Source organism: Daucus carota, chromosome 9 (genome assembly GCF_001625215.2).
Source record: "Daucus carota subsp. sativus chromosome 9, DH1 v3.0, whole genome shotgun sequence".
Classification (NCBI taxonomy): Eukaryota; Viridiplantae; Streptophyta; class Magnoliopsida; order Apiales; family Apiaceae; genus Daucus; species Daucus carota.
In genome coordinates, this window is record NC_030389.2 from 2,204,889 (window position 1) to 2,219,077 (window position 14,189).

Here is a 14,189-nt window from a genome sequence, read left to right on the forward strand (position 1 = left end):
AGCACATTCATTGTTATGAACCTAAAGATTGCTGTCACAGGGCATTTCTTAGCAAAAAATCAATGGACTCAAGTTTAGAGCTTTAACTGCTGAATGAAAGAATATGAAACTTGAATTCCAGAAGAAAGCAGAAGCAACTCAAAGTTAAACTTAGTTGAGGTTGTCTAATTTTCGTTACTATATGTAGAGGAGGGGGCAGTGTACGCCATCCAGTTCCAACTTATACAATAGCTTGTAAATTATCTTTAGCAATCTAATGTTCATTTATGTCATCTGGTATTGCTACTCAATCATGAGGCTCAGAGGTTCAAAGACTCAAACCACCACTTAATTTATATAAACTATTCATTAACTTTTTAACAATATATTCTAAATTTTAAAAAATGAACAATTGCATAGAAAAGTACAAAAGCAGTCGTCTATAAACTTTTAGCCAACTTTACAATAGTCTGCAGTTCATACAATGACTGGTTGTATAAAAAAACTACAGCAGTAAGCTTACAAACTTTGCTGAATTCTCACATGTGCAGGCCATGGTTCAGCACAACAATTCACTACATAATTACACAGAATTGATATATGCAACATTTATAAAAGGACACATAAACACATAATTCTATTTACGAAACAGACAAGTTCTTATAAATTCAACCACTTACTTATTAAGAACCACTCTCTTCTGCCTTTTTCCAGCCGATGATCTTAAATCATCTGTGGAGATGTAGTTAATCCAGCACAATATACGAAAAGAAGAATGGTATTGATGAGGACAAGCTTCATATGTTTCCATATGCAATCCATCAAGTTTACAGTTACGGATCCTCTTACACAATTTTTTTATGCTAGCAGTAGATCCGGCAATGTACACAACGCAAGACTTTAGTGTTTGGGTTTGGACTTCTGTGTACAAGAGAAGGTACACCAACACCAAAGGACACGAAAATACATGAAATATAGATACATGTATGTGTGTATGTATATATACATCGATTTCTTATTATATGTTTATTGTAAAAGATCATAATCTTATAGGATAAAGAACGAGCAGAATTTTGAAACTTTAAGAGTATAAATATATTAAATGTTTTAAATGGAATATATAATTAATATTATGATACTCCTTCAGTCCCCTCCAATTGTTTACATTGGAGGGGAAGGGTTTAACAAGCATTTTAAGGCTCAAGTAAAATATAGTTTCATAAATTATATTAAACTTTTTTTCTTCTAAATAAAAGTTTAATATTTAAACTTTCATACAAAAAAAGAAAGTTTGAAAAATATTTTACAAGAGCCTTAAAATGTGTGCCAAGCAGTGAGGAAAAGACTGTAAAACAAAATGGATGGGAAAAAGATAGTATTAAATATCATGTTATAATAAAGAAAGTAATATTAAAATAATTTTTTAGAGTAAAAATATATTTACGCACATAATACAAAACGACAAGAATTCAATTCATGTCGTGTTTTGGTAAACATGAAAGTACACGACAAGAAAGTACGCAAAACATGACACAATTGCCGGGTCTAGCTAGTAGTAGTGGATACGGATATCAGAAGAATTAACAAGAACTTCAGTACCATACCAAATTCTATTTATTTTTTCTTGTTGGAGGGTCCAGTATTTGCTCGGGGGCTTGAGCTCTCTTAGTTTCCACACAGGCCTTCATGCAGTAATAGCTAGTGGCAAATATTGCAACACCTACTGCCCAGGTAGCTTTCCAACTTTGTGCACCCCCCGGAAGAAAGCTAGCTATATATATGATTGCTATCTGAAATAAAAACATTCGACATTATCAGTCTTGTTTTCATTAAACAGGATTTTAATAAAATTATACAATCATATGATAACACAGACACGAGAACAAATCCAGATAGAAGTTTTGACAGGATTTATGACGAAAAGAGAAATTACATAAGCAAAAAAGTTTAAAGATGTCACTGTAAAAAAGTTTGCATACTTAAAATGCAGTATAACATTCTTGCAAACGAGACAACAAAGTTTGTCCCATAGTACCACTTGGGCTAAGAAATCGTGCTAATGTAAGCTTATATTTATCTTAATTTATCTCTTAAGAGTGAGCATCTCCAATGCTAAAGAAACTCTAACCAATATTTACTTGGCACAAATTTGAGAGAATGTGCAAAATTAGGCACTCCAGCCACAATTCCTCCCAGCAAAAACGCAAAAACTTAACCAACCACATTTCATTGTCTAAATGCAATTGGACCTACTCCCCAACCTAGAGTAGCTAGGTGAGGAAGTAAAATTAATACTTGTTCATACATAGACTCCCCTTCACCCCCACCCCCTAAAGTGGTAAAGAAGGGCTCTTTGGGGTATAATTTTCTTTCTATCTGACCAGGGCAAACAAATAGGAAGGGATGATTCTTTCATTGCATTGATAGAAGTCTAAGTATAAAAGGATCTATTTATTACTTTGTGAGAAGAGAGTCGTTAGTTTGACCGACAGACGACTACGCGGGAAAGCAGAGATCTTGGCAAGCCAAGCATGGGAGACGGAGCTGGGTGATAATAGCTGCTCCGCATCCCAAAGCGCGCTGCCCTCCTAGGCGCGCAACACTAAGTAATCCAAGCCAACCCACATTACTAACGGTGGATAATCATATTTCCTTTTCGTGCCATATTATTATACTTTACTTTCTTTTTCCATTTTTTATTTCCGGTCCAGTATTTGTTCTCGAAGGCTGTAGTACTAAAATTTTACACCGATACGCTCTAACATTCCTAAAATCCTAAATCTAGAAATCCCCAAAAACCATACTCCCTCCGTCCCACAATACATGTCTCTTTTGGAAAAAAAATTTGTCCCACAATACATGTCTACTTTTAGTTTCCAATGCAAATATATTGCAAATATTTCAAAATTACCCTTCTTGAAAGTTGTATAACAATTAATGGAGGTTGAATAAGAGTCTACATTCATGCATTTATTAGGGGTAGAGGTGAGAAAATTTGATCTAATCAATGCTTTCTTAATATGCGTAATTTTTTCAAAAGAGACATGTATTGTGGGACGGAGGGAGTATCATAATTGTGATTCCATATAAACCAATTACGTATTTCCAAAATTGCCCATGATTAAGCATCCTCATATAAGCTCCTCCTTAAGTGAGGCATTTAATATATCAAAAATACAAGATTACAAGTATTTATCACCATTTCTATCAATTCTAGAAACTTTCAGAATTCTACACCCTCCTAGTTTAAATAAAAACAAAATTCATAACTGAAAACAAACCAATTTAACTGTTACACGATAAATCCAAAAATAGAAAACACAAGTTATAACCGGGTTCGCCTCTAATCCCGAAAAGTATTAGAACAAATACTCATTTGTAAGGTATATGAGTCTAAATTGTCGGAAAAAAACAACAATACCTGAACCGAGATCCTAACGAAGTTGAGTATGAACAATATTGCAATCAAATACAAGGCATTAAAAATCGTGGGCGCCACGTGGACGTTGGTGTGGAACAGATAATACCGGTCCCACAGACGTGTAGCGGGTCCGGTCCAGTCAGCCATCGCCGAGCTTCAGCGAGAACTTTGGAAGATAAGGCGAGGGAGTTTGCAAACAAGGCTTGATCTAAAAGGCTGCTGAAACGCATTACTAATATGCGTTACCAATCTATGGGTCGAACCGGCTCATATGGAACAACCGGTTCTGTATAATCTATTGTTTGAGCGTCTCCGAGGAGAGAGTTTATAACACTTGGGGGAGTTGGCGAACGGCGGTAAGTGGTGACTTCAATGTAATGATGAACTGGGAGAAGTGCGGAGATTGCAATAAATGTGAGTATCCTTTCCATTTTGGTTTAGTTTTAATATTATGAATTAGAATTAAGAAGGGTGGACGCCTGGACGGACCGTTATTTCTATATTTTAACGGTTCAGATTTAATTTTATGTTTTGATGGATTCGTTCAAAATATCCGTGAGTTCGCGTAATATTTGCGGAATGAGATTTTTCCGGTCCATGAATATTAATTAGGGGTCTATCAAAAAGTAAGATTAAATCTGAACTCTTAAAATATAGATCCAACGGTCCCGTACAATGTTTTCTGATACACAGTTGTCAGGTAACATGACCCAATTTTAAAAATTACATTATTTTATTTCCTTGTCAATTTCTCAAAAATATCTTTAATAAAAGCTAGTGTTTTTTTTTTTTTTGACGAGTTATGAATTGGAATTTTAGTTTTGTGAAATTATGTTATATTATTTGATTGTCAATTTCCTCAAAAATACTTTCAATAAATAGTAGTATTTTCCTTTAGGACTCAAACTCACAAATGAGAATATGTAAAGTGTGAACTCATATACTATTATACTGTACAAATGAGAATACGTTCAAGGACTTTTGGGGGTGTGAGTGACCGTGTGAAACTGGAATATTATTGCATATTCTACTTTCCCCGCAAGCTTATAATTTCCCAACATCCATTTTGTCCTTTGCAAGATCCAACGGTACATGCTGGTTTCATTTTCCTCATCCTCGACAAAACACATCTTTTATTTTATTGTAATTAGAAAAGTTATATACTAAACATTAAAGGAGAAAAGTTATACATATAAACATTAAAGTGAGTTGTATAGATAATAGAAACTAACATTCTTCGTAGTTGTAGTATTTGTTTTTTTCATCAATGTGCGAATAATGTAGTCAATATGTTACCTCAGGATACTTATCATGTGTCAGATTCAAAGGAGTGGTACAACACCACACCTAATTTTACAGTTTGTAATCTTGCACTAGAGTGTGTTTAATGCAAGAATGAGGCTTTAAATAAAAAAAAAATTCTCTCAGTCCTAATTTATCATCTAGTTTAATTTTTTGTGGTCAAATTGACCAAAATCTGATTTATAATTAGTAGTAATTATTCTTATATGATCTTGAAAATTGAAAAGATACATTTTAAACTAGAATAAATGTAGATTCAAGTAATATATTTTTCTTAAATTTTTTTAATTATTTTATATATGTAAATTTCACTCAAAATTTGGTCAGAAAAAGAAAATTCAAAAAATAATATTTTTAACTACTCAGTCAAAGCACTTAAAAGTGTGTGCCAAAAGTCAAAGCGTGATATAAAAAAAACAGAAGGAGTAATAATATAAACACTATTACACCAACTACTTTCCTCCACTATCACAAATCTATAATTAAATACAAATAGGTCCGCCACTTTACCCACTTTTCACCTAACCTTACTCATTTTTTACATTTTTGCTTGGCCTCCGTGTCTACACCAAATGTATATAACTTATTGGGCCGGAGGGAGTATATATATAGAAGTAAGTCCTGTAGTTGGAACAAAGAAAGTATCAAGAAAGTGCGGCCAACTAACATGAGAAAGTGTGAGGAACTCAGAGTTGCTCTTTAAGAAAGTTCCACGCAGGACACCAAAGCCTACTAATACCATTCCCGTTGGAGTTGAGGACACACTAACCCTCCAGAATCAACCATTTCATAGTCAAGTAGACTAAATTTAGCTATATTTGATTGTCCAACGCGATCGCGCAAGGTTGCAAAAGAAATGGCAGGGGAGTTATGGAGCAAGAACTGGATAATTGGTAGATGGATGGCTTTGGTCTTTCTAGGCTTTTTTTTGCTGCTTGTGGACGTGCATTGCTTCCTTCTTCTCCGCGAGTACAACCCGGAAGACACAGTTTATGGTTTGTGTTGATAGAGGAATTTGGTGAATCAACAAACGTGAGGTTCGTTAACGGACTTAGGTGTTTTTATGGTGATTATATGACAGAGATCCGCCGTGGACGGTGGTTTTAGGTGTTTGAGGGTGGCTGAGATCAAGGGAATATATTTCTGCTCTCGTTCTCACAACTCTCAATATATCCCCTTGATGTGCCTACGTACCCCTTTATATAGGGGATCAAGCCGTACGTAGTTCTATTGAACCAGGAGTCCTAGTTTGATCAGGACTAGGCCTCTTGGGGATAAGACCAACCGTGGGTCGGTGACTTATCACTTAGAGTTCTACTCCAGTTAGAAGTATGTCTTGAGGCGACTACCTTAGACTCCTAGTCCAAGTACATCACGGATACGGCATCATCTCCACTACGAGAGATGACACTAACCGCTACTCTTTCGTAGCATGGAGGAGACATTGGATAGAGCCGTGACCACTTCCTTGAGGTGTAGTGACGCGTCCTTACCCCTTAGCGAAGGTTCTCACTAAGAGGTAAGACCAATGAGGAGCCAAGTTACACGATCGTCCCAGTCCCCCAATGAGGGCTAACTCACCAGAATACAGGACCCGGACATATGATCGGCCTTCATGTTACCCCTGAGGGCCTTCTTCAACCATGATCACCCCAGGCCCCCGCACGAGGGCAACCCGGCAGATAGCAGGACTGGGGATTATAGATCACGCCCGGACGTAACCCGGGAACTACCAGATGAGCCTGATAACTACCAGATGAGCTCTGGCACTAGTCTTCATATCCCTCGGAAGGGTAAGCCTTCGTATCCCTCGGAAGGGTCGTCATCGAGACTCACTCATCCTCACACACATAACATTCACCTGTGGGCGCGACCATGGAAGGCGCGCCCTTCATCTTCATCACTTGCCTCTCTTCATACTCCCAACATGGTACACCTGTTCCTGAAACATAGGGCCGCGCCCTACGGGATCACCCCATGGAGGGCGCGCCCTCCCGTATCACCCTTCTATATTCGTTAGACAAGTCACACATGCTTCTCAGACAAAGGGCCGCGCCCCACGGGCCTGCTCCGTGGAGGTCGCGCCCTCGCCCCTTAGCCAAGACCAAAAATGGTCATAACAAGTACTCCCCAGATTTTGTAGATATTGTAGATGTCTAGGAAATCTTCATAACCCTCTTCAGTGCTTTCCAAGCTTAATCATTACCGCAAGGGCGCGCCCTCGACGAACGGCGCGACTTTCATTTTTAAATGAATTTGAACGGTTTTCCCACCGTTGTTCATGACAGCTGTCCTCCTCTATAAATACCCAACCTCCCCGTCATTTCACCATTTTTACACAGTCTCTCTCTTCTCCAGGCGACTCAGCGGCGATTTCCACTCTCCGGCGGCGATTCACCGATTTCCGGTCACTTTTCGACGATCTTCTTCCAGCAAATTTACTCCCCCACTCCTAAGGTACATTTTACTCACTTATTCGCAAGATTTCGCCAAGCATTTCACTAGATCTAAGCATATGACTCTTTATATTCCACTGTGTTCTTCGTAAACCCTGTGTATATATATGTATAATGTGTATATATATTTATGCCTCCTGTGTTTGATCTGAAATCCGTGGCTAGGCTAGAACAAAACTTGTTTGTGCGACAAAGCTACGGTATGTGGAAGGCGCGGCCACAACTAAGGGCGCGCCTTTCTTATTAAAGTATTGCCTCTTCACCCTGTTCTTAATTAGGCCAAAATTCCTTACCATAACCCTTACTGACGCCCTCCCACCTTCTTCACGAATACGCAAGGGCGCGCCCTTCTATTAGAGGGCACGGTTATATAAACAGTCTTACGGGCTTTCTTCACACGACATGGACTTTCACTTTTTTCACTTCATCACTCATTCTTTTTATTCACCTTCAAAGGCGCGCCCTCACAGCCTTCTTTTTCTTTTCATTTTCAGCTGGCAGACAAGGGCGCGTCTCCTCCTTTTCATCCCTTTCGAGATTTCCTCAGCCGTATTGGAATCTCAGTTTCCCCTCCTGAGATCTTCTCACCATCACCTCCCAGGAGCCCACAAAGGGTTCCTCAGGAACTTTTAGACAGGATCAACAAGCAATTAGCCGAAGGCACCTTTATTTCAGACATGGATTCTTCCTCCCCTCAGCCAGAAAATACACAACACACTCACCAACCCACAGGATGGACGCGGCCAGACGATTATGACTCAGAGCTTGAGTCTTGGTTCGAGGACATCCCTTCAGGTTCCCAAGCCGACAAGACGACCAAGGCCGCGCCTTCCAGGTCTAACAAGGGAAAGAGCATTGTGATCGAGGATTCTCCGTATTCCCCTTCCAATTCTTCAGCTCACGAGGAGAGCTCTTCTGAATCTGAAGGCGCACCCGAGGAAGGTTTTAGCGAGTTTGTCATTACCTCTCCTGACAGTTCCCCCGAGCCGTATGAGCATCCCAAAATCGAAGAGTGGGAAGAAGATATAGATTGGAAGGCTTTGCCTGACAATGAAACACTATCCCCCAGGGCCGTGGAAGCCATCAAAAGAAGGGCTGGTAAATTGGCCTGTGTGGACCAAGATTCCCTCATCTCTTGGGATGAACTTGAGTGGCTACAGGACTATTACCATATGCAGGGAAAATCTGTGGTTCCTAAGGAAGGAATGCGTCCTCACAGATTCGACAAGGAAAACATCAGGATTCCGAGGATGGTCACCACCCTCAGACATGTCCCCCTAGGTGTGACCGCGCCCTTGCCCCAGTACTATGTCGACATGTGCGACTGGTTCAAGGTCGCGCCCATTCAGCTGTCGCCCAACTCCTATATGTTGGCTGCAGGGTTAAGGATTCTTTTTGACAAGGTGGGTCTGGGCGCGCCCTCCATGCGCGAACTAAGCCACTTCTTTAGACTTGCTCAAAGCCAACCCGGGTATTTCTACTTAGTTGTGCAACACGAGCACAATAAGAAGGGCCTCTCTGAAGGGAGAAATACTCATGTGAAGAAATGGAAAGACACCTTCCTCTACACTTACAACACAACTCGTGTCACCACCCAATTCAACCCCAACCCAGGTACAACCTTCAATCATATCATAGGAAGGGCGCGCCCTTATCCTTTATTGGGGGCGCGGCCTCTCTCCTTTTTGTACTTAGGTATTTTTCTTCACACTTCTCCTCTTCCTTTTCTAGTTTATCACGATAAGATCTCCCTTACTGCAACGGAGGCTGCCCGCGTTGCCAAAGTGTTCGAGCTCCCGCCCTTGGAACGCAACATTCCATCAGTCGTGACAGAGGAGAATTTAATAAAGGTCAAACTGTTGCCTGAAGAAGTAGGCACGAAGGTGGGATGGAAGAGATTCATCGATGGGCGCGCCGTTGGTGACAAAACCAAAGGCGTTAAAAGAAAAAGGGCTGAGTCAAGTGACTCAGACAATGGAGATGAAGAAGGTGAGCCGTGGCCGCGCCCTCAATAACGGGCGCGGCCTCTTTTAAGTAATATTCATATATATCATATTGCCCTTTACTCTGCATTCCCTTGATATCTGGTATTTGCATTATCTTTATTGCTTCGCACCTAATGCATTTGTTACAGGTACTTGTTCCATTCCCCAAGTCAAGGGAGGGCGCGCCCTTTCTTACAAGGATGCCTCTTCCCTCCTCTTTTCCAGTTCTAACCTCTTGCATTGGTTTTTCTTATGCAGATATGCCTCGTCCTAGCTTTATAGGCAAGAAGGGGTCTGCTGTTCAAGTGCCAGAAAAAGGTGCAGCTTCTGGTTCCAAACAAGTTCCAGAGAGGGTCGCGCCCTCAACGATGGTCCGGACTGCTCCAGATAGTCACGACGTCCCTTCCATTGATCAACAGCCCCCAAAAAGGAAGAGACAACTGACCAAGGGCGCGCCCTCCGGGAGTAAATCAGCGCGCCTTTTCGCCGACATAGGTGACACTTATGTCGAGGATAAGGAGCTTGACCAATGGAGGGCCAAACCTCAGGAACAGAAGGATAGCTTCCTGCTGAAGGGCGCGGCCGAATTCTTGGTCCATTTGCACGACAGGGAGGAACGTCGACTGGAGGACGCGGCCTCCCTAAAGAAGGCCGAGGAGAATCTAGCCAAGTTGAGGGAGGACTTCAAGAGTCAGAGGGAGGATCTGAAGAAGGCCCAAGATGGGTGGAAGAGCTGTCAGAGGCTCCTTAGGGAGGAGAAGGCGCGCCTTGACCCCCTTCAGAAGGAGGTGGAAAATTTAAAGAAATCCAATGAGGATCTGGCTGCCGCCAATCTACAGCTCAAGGATAGCCAAGCCTCTCTCACAGCTGCAGAGACTGCCAAGATCGAGGGCGCGGCCTTCGATGATGGGGTCAATAACTATGTGGCCACCTTCGTCGCGGGCGCGCCCTCTTTTGACTGGGGTTCCCACTTTGGCTCTGAGATGGCTAAATGGGTGGAGGAGTTTAAAGTCGAACAACCAGAACTCATTGCTGCCAAGAGGGCCCTCCTAGACGAGACCCTAGCAAAAGAGGCCTCCGCCCGTGGTACAGCTGAGGAACAGGCGCGCCCTCAGGACAACATTCCCAAAGATACTGCTGATAATCAGGCTTCTTAACTTTGTTTTGGTTTAAACGTTGAACATATCCTGAGGTGCAGGCCCTCTTTTAACGCCTTGCAAGTTGTATCTAACTAATTTTCATTCGTGAACAACTTGATCTATCTGGAGGGCGCGCCCTCCAGTAAACTTAACTTTCATTTGTTGCTGTGCTTAACCGCTTTCGCTTATGTTTTTCATTATTTACCCATCGTGTTTTCACTAAGGTAATTAGGAATGGTATTTCAATTTTCAATGGGGGGCGCGTCCTCCTTTTTACCGGGGGGCGCGCCCTTACTGTGAAATTCCTGTCGCTCTTTCGTCATGTCTTAGCAACAAGAAGAGGCGCGCCCTTTGCTTTCCTTAAGATATTCTAAGGCCTGTATCTTTATCTAAGGGCGCGGCTCTGTAGCCGTTTTGGCCATAATTATCGTACTCGTATGTGTCGTGATTGCTTGTCTTAGCTAAGGTTTTTTTGCTTAGAAAGGGCGCGGCCTCTTTCTGCCTTAGCATATCTTTTAGGAATTATATCAGTAAAGGCGTGCCTTCAGGATTGATTTATTCGCTTTGTATGAAAACGATCATGGACACATAGGGAGCGACAACTTGACTTCCACAGATATATTTTAGTAAGGGCGCGGCCTGTACTCTTCTGAGGGCGCGACCTCTTTAATTTTTGAAGTTATATCATTATTTCTTAAGGTCTGGATTCTTTATTAAGGGCGCGGCATCCCTTTGCTTTTATCAGGGGCGCGGCTCCATAGTGCTTTAACCACCTGTGTTTTAAACACATTGACACATCATATTGTGGAAAATAGAGTGGCTCTAGGCCTTTATTAAGATGGTTGAAAACATGGCCTTGGGCCCATACCTATATACGATAGAAATAATGCGCTCGAGTACGAAACCGCACCCGTCCCAGGGAGCTATTAACCCCAAGGGGACATAAAGAGACTAGCAAAAAAAACCTTAGCTAGGAGAGAGCATATGTGTATCATCACTCCCCTAGACTAGGGATGACATTAGTGTCATGGCTAGTCTATGCAGCCTTTGGCTACTGATAGTATTTCTTTAGGTGTTCCGCATTCCAGGGGCGCGGAACAGGTTTCCCGTCTAAGTCTTCCAATCTATAAGTTCCTTTCCATAGTATCACCTTCACCCTGTAGGGACCTTCCCAGTTGGCACCGAAGACCCCATGCAAAGGGTTCTTGTTGTTGAGCACAACTTTCCTGAGGACGAGGTCCCCTACTTGGAATGGGTGAGCCTTCACTTTGCTGTTGTAATACCTCGCTGTTCGTTGCTGGTATGCAGCTAATCGTATCTGCGAGGTAGCTCTGATTTCTTCAATCATATCCAAGTAGAGTCTTTGGTTGACGTCGTTGTCCTGTTTCTCAAAGTAATCTCGCCTGAACGATCCAGCTCCGACCTCTATTGGAACCATGGCTTCACATCCGTAGGTCAACACAAACGGCGACTCCCCAGTTGTAGTCCTAGGAGTCGTGTTGTAAGACCATAGCACCATGGGGAGTTCCTCTGGCCAGTTGCCCTTGCTATCCTCCAGCTTTGTCTTCAAGGTGTGTTTAATGATTTTGTTTACTGCCTCCGTTTGCCCGTTGCTCTGAGGGTGGTACACCGCTGCAAAGTCCTTCTTTATTCCTAGGTCATCACAGAGGCCTCTCAGTTCCTTGCTGTCGAATTGCTTTCCGTTGTCCGAGATCAGCTTATAAGGGATTCCAAACCTGCAAACAATAGAGTTAAAAACAAAATCCTTAATCTTTTTGGCTGTGATCGTGGCTAAGGGAGCGGCCTCCGCCCACTTGGTAAAGTAATCCACAGCCACAACTGCGTACTTCACACCTCCCTTGGCTTTAGGGAGTTCCCCGATCAAGTCTATCCCCCACATGGCGAAAGGCCAAGGGCTGGTCATGCTGGTCAAGGATGTTGCCGGGTTATGGGTGAAGTTGGCGAACCGTTGGCACTTATCACATGCTCTAGCAAAATCGAAGGCGTCACTCCTTAGGGTAGGCCAGTAGTATCCTTGCCTTAAAACCTTCATAGCTAATGAGTTACCTCCCGAGTGGTTCCCACATATGCCTTCATGGACCTCCCTCAGCACATATGTACACTCATCGCCGTCTATACACTTCAACAATGGCTGGTTGAAGCCCCTCTTATATAGTTTGCCGTCATACTCGACATACCTGGCTGCCTTATATCTTAGCCTCCGTGCTTCGGCTTTATCTTCCGGTAACTTCCCTTCCTTAATGAAATCCCATATTGGTGTCATCCATGTTTGACGTTCGACGTCGTCTCCTACCTTCATGACATCTAGTTCTGGGACGCTAGGCACCTCTTGAACTTCCAATCGAATTACCCCCAATAAGGAAGCTTCTTTCTGAGATCCCAATTTTGCCAGGGCGTCGGCGTCTCCGTTGAACTCCCTAGGTACCTTGTTTACTTGCACTTCCTCAAATTGGTCTAGCAACCTCTGGACGCATTTGAGGTACATAGCTGTCTTAGGTCCCTTGGCCTGGTACCCCCCTTTTATATGTTCTACCACCAACATTGAGTCGAGCTTCACCACGAGCCTCCTGACTTTCATTTCGAGGGCTAGCTTTAAGCCTCCCACTAATGCCTCATATTCTGCGTCGTTATTAGATAGTTGGAAGGTGAAGTGGATGGCATTCAAGAGCCTGTGTCCCTCGGGGCTTACCAACACTATGCCGGCACCTGCCCCATCACTATTCACTGCTCCGTCGGTGTGCACCGTCCACCATAGTTCGGGGATGTCTTCTTTCGGGGCGTCCGGTTGTGGTGGTAGGTCTGGGTCATATTTGATTAGTAGGCCAGAGTTCTCTCCGTCTTCTGGGAATTCTAAAATGAAATCTGCCAGGGCCTGACCTTTGATGGCGGTTCGTGGTCTGTAGTCTATGTCGAATTGTCCCAACTCAATCGCCCACTTCATCATCCTACCTGTTACCTCTGGTTTGTGCATGATTTGACGAAGGGGGTACGCGGTCCTTACTTCCACCTTATGTGCTTGGAAGTAGGGTCGTAGCTTTCGGGATGCATGTACCAAAGCGTACACCAACTTCTCCATACTTGTGTAGCGAGTCTCCGCGTCCAACAACCTTTTACTTACATAATAGACTGGGGACTGACCATCCGCGTCCTCCTTTACCAAAACGGCACTGATGGAGTAGTCTGAGACAGCTAGGTAGAGTATGAGCGTCTCACCTTCATCTGGTTTAGCTAAGAGGGGTGGCTCGCCCAAGTGTTTTTTGATTTTCACGAAAGCGCTTTCACATTCTACCGTCCATTCAAAATCTTTGGATGCACCCTTCACGGCCTTGAAGAACTCTTTGCATTTTTCGGAAGACTTCGACACAAACCTGTTCAAAGCGGCGATCCTTCCGGTTAAGCTCTGAACCTGTTTAATATTGGTTGGAGACTTCATCTCTAACAAAGCTTTGATTTTCGCAGGATTGGCCTCGATACCTCTGTGATTTACCATGAAACCAAGAAACTTCCCTGACTCTACTCCGAAGACACACTTTTGAGGGTTGAGCTTCATCCTGTACTTCCTTAGGATTTTGAACATGTCAGATAAGTGGGACACATGATCATTGGCTTTCTTGGATTTGACCAACATGTCGTCGACGTACACCTCCATGGTCTTTCCGATTTGATCCTTGAACATCATGTTTACGAGCCTTTGGTAAGTCGCGCCCGCGTTGATGAGTCCAAACGGCATGCCGATATAACAGTACAGACCTCTATCCGTAATGAACGAGGTGTGCTCCTGGTCAGGCTCGTACATGGGGATCTGGTTGTAGCCTGAGTAGGCATCCATGAAACTAAGGAGGGCGTGGCCGGCCGTTGAGTCTACCAGCTGATCGATTCTAGGTAG

At 42.9% G+C, this 14,189-nt stretch overlaps 1 long non-coding RNA gene across 1 annotated transcript; it reads right to left on the minus strand.

Annotated features, from left to right (window-relative positions):
• Window positions 1-396: 396 nt before the first annotated feature.
• On the minus strand, window positions 397-3,824 carry LOC135149718 (uncharacterized). Its single transcript, XR_010287883.1, has 2 exons — window positions 3,401-3,824; window positions 397-1,769 (listed from the first exon to the last, which is right to left on the minus strand). It is a non-coding gene; the product is annotated as an uncharacterized LOC135149718 (long non-coding RNA).
• Window positions 3,825-14,189: the final 10,365 nt, after the last annotated feature.